The 5739-nt window shown below is 46.9% G+C and overlaps 1 pseudogene; it reads left to right on the top strand.

Moving 5' to 3' along the window:
* Nucleotides 1–4941: 4941 nt before the first annotated feature.
* Nucleotides 4942–5120, top strand: LOC144608573 (U2 spliceosomal RNA; annotated as a pseudogene).
* The last annotated feature ends 619 nt before the right edge of the window (nucleotides 5121–5739 follow it).

Genomic DNA, 5739 nt, shown 5'->3' with positions numbered 1-5739 from the left:
GGTCGAGACTGGTCGTGCTGGATAGAAAGGGTCTGCTTCCATGGTGGACAACTGAAGAAGGGTCTCGACCCAAAACGTCGGCCATTCCTTCTCTTCCGAGATGCTGCCTGGGCCGCTGAGTTACTCCAGCATTTTGTGCCTACCTTCGATTTAAACCAGCATCTGCAGTTTTTTTTCCCTACTGATTTTAGATGATCAGCCATGATCATATTGAATGGCGGTGCTGGCTCGAAGGGCCGATTGGCCTACTCCTGCAGCTATTTTTCTCTGTTTCTACGCTTCTATAATTGCTCTGCCGACTGGATTGGGACATTTTCCCCACAACAAGAACCATTCCTTATCTCAGATAAGGAGTGGACTCCGATCTTGAAGTCTACTTGTGATTCCCACATTAAATTGCCTTTGAGGAGGGAACTCCAGGATTTAATCCAGGTGTTAGTGAAGAGAGGAGTGATATATTTCCGTGCCAGCATGGTTAAACCTGCAGCTGATGGCAGCATTTCAAATCTCTTGATACCCACTTGCTTCTTGCATTTGCTAAAAAGGTTTTCTTTAACATTACAAATTTAGATTTTTTTTTGGATTTAGAGATACAGCGCAGAAACAGGCCCTTCGGCCCACCGGGTCCGCGCCGCACAGCGATCCCCGCACACTAACACTATCCTACACCCACTAGGGACAATTTTTACATTTGCCAAGCCAATTAACCTACATACCTGTACGTCTTTGGAGTGTGGGAGGAAACCGAAGATCTCGGAGAAAACCCACGCGGGTCACGGGGAGAACGTACAAACTCCGTACAGACGGCACCCGTAGTCAGGATCGAACCTGAGTCTCCGGCGCTGCATTCGCTGTAAGGCAGCAACTCTACCGCTGCGCCACCGTGCCGCACTATACTATCACAATAACTTCTTAGGAAGTTTAGTTCAGAGATACAGCGCAGAAATAGGCCCTTCAGCCCCCGCTCCCCACCGAGTCCATGCCGACCAGCGATCCTCCCTAACATCCCTCCAGATACACTTGCACTACCGTACACACACAAGGGACAACTGTACAATTTTAATGAAGCCAATTAAGCTACAAACCTGTACGTCTGTGGAGTGCGAGAGGAAGCCGGAGCACCCGGAGAAGACCATTGTGGACATCCACCTTCCCCGAGGCATCCATGCAGGCTCTGCGTAGTTCTGCACCTTCCCATATCACTTGTTTCCCTCTCCATGACTCTCAGTCTGAAGAAGGGTCTCATTTTCACCAGAGATGCTGCCTGACCCGCCGAGTTAACGGGCATCTTGTGTCCATCTTTAATGGAAATACCATTGGTGTGAAGAAGAGTGTCGACCCTTAACTAGGATGTTGCTTAATTCACGAGGATGTCGCCAGGACTAGGGGGTGTGAGCTACAGGGAGAGGTTGAGCAGGCTGGGTCTCTATTCCATGGAGCGCAGGAGGATGAGGGGTGATCTTATAGAGGTGTACAAAAACATGAGAGGAATAGATTGGCTAGATGCACAGAGTCTCTTGCCCAGTGTAGGGGAATCGAGGACCCGAGGACACAGGTACAAGGTGAAGGGGAAAAGATTTAATAGGAATTTGAGGGGTAACCTTTTCACACAAACGGTGGTGGGTGTGTGGAACGAGTTGCCAGAGGAGGTGGTTGAGGCAGGGACTATCCCAACGTTTAAGAAACAATTAGACAGGCACATGGATAGGTGATATATATGGACCAAATGCAGGCAGGTGGGACTAGTGTAGCTGGGACATGTTGACCAGTGTGGGCTAGTTGGGCCGAAGGGCCTGTTTCCACACTGTATCATGCTGTGACCTGAAATGTCACCCATTCCTTCTCTCCGGAGATGCTGCCTGACCCGCTGAGTAACTCCAGCATTTTGTGTCTACTTTCGGTGTAAACCGGCGTCTGCAGTGTCTTGCTGCACAATTCTATAAGCTGACATGAGGATAACGCTGCTGTGGCTATTGTGATTGTTTACCAAAGTCTGCATCTTAGTTCCTTCGCGGTTTTTCCTTTGATCAGAAGCGATTTGCAAGTCGAGTTATCTTGTTCTTGCCTTTAAACCAAACTGCAGACAGATGTGAAAAATCAAACTGTTGGGACCTAATGTAAATGACTTCTTCTAATTAGGAATAATTAGCACTAATTAAGACCTACAAAAATCGCAAGGAAATGAACCCGTCGGGTATTGCTAATTAAGGATACAGGAACCCCTGGGTAACAGGATAGCTTTACAAAAAGTCCACACAAACTGACTGGCAAACAACACTTTCCAAACTTTATTTATTTCCTGCATCTGAATTGCCCTTGTGAGTAATTTTCAGCACATAGAAAGATTTTTTATTAAACCCAAGCCAATGGAGACATTGTACAATGTGTTTGTATAATTGTCAATAGTACTTCAGCGCTCTATAAAGTGTGTGGAGATTACTTGATGCTTGCCACATTATTAAAATGCTTATAACCATTTTGTTATAATAGACGACTGTTTGGGTTACTCGTGAATCTGTTCCGCTATGTTTTATCAGAACCTCTGCCTGTCGTTTCTTCATCTATATACCAAAACTCGACACGATAGCTCGACAGTTTTAGGCCCACCTTACTCACCGTCATCTCTTTGGTGCTAATGGAAGAAATTTCATTTAAATCGGTGTTATATTTTTAAAGTTATTCACTTTTTAAAGTTTAAATCTATCTCGCAGGGAGGGAGGGAGGGAGGGAGGGAGGGAGGGAGGGAGGGACAATAGACAATAGACAATAGACAATAGGTGCAGGAGTAGGCCATTCAGCCCTTCGAGCCAGCACCGCCATTCAATGCGATCATGGCTGATCACTCTCAATCAGTACCCCGTTCCTGCCTTCTCCCCATACCCCCTCACTCCGTTATCCTTAAGAGCTCTATCCAGCTCTCTCTTGAAAGCATCCAACGAACTGGCCTCCACTGCCTTCTGAGGCAGAGAATTCCACACCTTCACCACCCTCTGACTGAAAAAGTTCTTCCTCATCTCCGTTCTAAATGGCCTACCCCTTATTCTCAAACTGTGGCCCCTTGTTCTGGACTCCCCCAACATTGGGAACATGTTATCTGCCTCTAATGTGTCCAATCCCCTAATTATCTTATATGTTTCAATAAGATCCCCCCTCATCCTTCTAAATTCCAGTGTATACAAGCCCAATCGCTCCAGCCTTTCAACATACGACAGTCCCGCCATTCCGGGAATTAACCTAGTGAGTGGGAGAAAGGAGGATAAGGGGGGTTGTGGGGGATGGAGTGGGGGGAGGGGAAGGGGGGAAGGAAGGAAGAAAACCCACGTAGGTCACGGGGAGAACTCACAAGACTGGAGCGACTAGGCTTGTATACACTGGAATTTAGAAGGATGAGAGGAGATCTTATCGAAACGTATACGATTATTAAGGGGTTGGACACGTTAGAGGCAGGAAACATGTTCCCAATGTTGGGGGAGTCCAGAACAAGGGGCCACAGTTTAAGAATAAGGGGTTGGCCATTTAGAACTGAGATGAGGAAAAACTTTTTCAGTCAGAGAGTTGTGAATCTGTGGAATTCTCTGCCTCAGAAGGCAGTGGAGGCCAATTCTCTGAATGCATTCAAGAGAGAGCTGGATAGAGCTCTTAAGGATGGCGGAGTCAGGGGGTACGGGGAGAAGGCAGGAACGGGGTACTGGTTGAGAATGATCAGCCATGATCACATTGAATGGCGGTGCTGGCTCGAAGGGCCGAATGGCCTCCTCCTGCACCTATTGTCTATTGTCTATTGTCTATTATAGAACGTACAAACTCCGTACAAGCTGTCCCCGTAGTCAGGATGGAACCTGGGTCGTGAGGCAGCAACTCTACTGCTGTGCCAGCGAGCTGCCCTTCTTGTTTCACTGCGAGTCAAATTAATCTTGAGATTAAAATGACTATTACTTTCTTGTCATGAACTTGTTCGATATGTCCATAAAACCCACTGCTCTCCTGAAGCCCGGACAGATATTGCTGAGGAGAATGATCAATAGTCAAAGCTTGTTTTCCCACAAGTCCAATAACTGGATTGCATGTGTTCCAGCAATCAATTCGATATCCAGTTTAAAGATCAGATAAATTGCAGGCAAGACAGTCTTAAACTGGGTATTTTTCTTGTCATTTCCAAATTGGCCCCTGCTGCACAAAGATGCCAATTTTCCTGTCGGACTAAATGTTATCATTCAGAGCAATCCCAGTTTGTTTTAAACCCCGCATTATTTTTTCTTTCTCTCTCTCTGCCAGGAATAAATAAACTGCTGATGTGACTTTCCTTTGTAGGATTTGCAGCTATTTGTCTTTTCTTCCCCAGCCAGTGCTCCTAATCATGTCACAGGAGCAGAATTAGGCCATTCGGCCCATCAGGTCTACTCCGCCATTCAATCATGGCCAATCTATCTTTCCCTCCTAACCCCATTCTCCTGCCTTCTCCCCATAACCCCTGACACCCGCACTGATCAAGAATCCAACTGATGTAAACATATTTACAGTATATCCCACATGTGTTCAGTTTAGTTTAGTTTTAGAGATACAGCGCGGAAACAGGCCCACCGAGTCCGCGCCGCCCAGCGATCCCCGCACACTAACACTATCCTACACACACTAGGACCAATTTACACTTACACTCCAAGCCAATTCACCTACAAACCTGCACGTCTTTGGAGTGCGGGAGAAAAAAAAAAAGATCTCAGAGAAAACCCACACAGGTCACGGGGAGAACGTACAAACTCTGTACAGACAGCACCCGTAGTCGGGATCGAACCCGGGTTCCCAGCGCTGCAAGCGCTGCAAGGGAGCAACTCTACCGCTGCGCCACTCTTTGTTCTCACTACACTTCCCTCTATATTTACTCAAACTTTTCACCTGAACTAGAGAAACGAGAATGAGCACGGGAACGAGAAAGGACGAGAAAAGGCTTCTCGGCCTTTTGGCTACGATCGTGTGTAGTATCTCTTCTTATCAGTTCAATATCTAATACATCCCTTAACGACGGACCATATTTTCCATTGATTTTTGGAACACTCCATGCACCGACCCGGTATTGCAGTGCGGTAGAGTTGCTGCCTTACAGCGCTTACAGCACCAGAGACCCAGGTTCGATCCCGACTACGGGTGCTGTCTGCACGGAGTTTTTACGTTCTCCCCGTGACCTACGAGGGGTTTTCTCTGAGATCTTCAGTTTCCTCCCACGCTCCAAAGACGTGCAGGTCTGTAGATGAAGTCTGTGGCTTGGTATAAATGTAGAATTGTCGCTAGTGTGTGTGTGTGTGGAACAGTGTTAGTGTGCGGGGATCGCTGAGCAGTGCGGACTCGGTGGGCCGAAGGGCCTGTTTCCGCGCTGTACCTCTAAACTAAGCTAAATTACCCATTATGGTTAAAGGGTACAGACTGTAATCAGAAGAAGGTCTCGACTCGAAACGTCACCCATTCCTTCTGTCCAGAGATGCTGCCTGACCCGCTGAGTTACTCCAGCGGTTTGTGTCTATCTTGGGTTTAAACCGGCATCTGCAGTTCCTTCCTCTACAGTTCAGTCTCAGTTTAGTTTATTGTCACGTGTACCGAGGTACAGTGAAAAGCGCGTGTTGCGTGCTAACCAGCCAGCACAAAGACTATACATGATCACAATCGACCCATTTATAGTGTACAGATACATGACAAGGGAATAACGATTAGATATGTGATAAGGGGATAACGTTGAGTAAATTTGTA

This window comes from Rhinoraja longicauda, chromosome 31, assembly GCF_053455715.1.
Source record: "Rhinoraja longicauda isolate Sanriku21f chromosome 31, sRhiLon1.1, whole genome shotgun sequence".
Taxonomy (NCBI): domain Eukaryota; kingdom Metazoa; phylum Chordata; class Chondrichthyes; order Rajiformes; family Arhynchobatidae; genus Rhinoraja; species Rhinoraja longicauda.
This window is presented reverse-complemented; position numbering and strand designations above follow the sequence as displayed.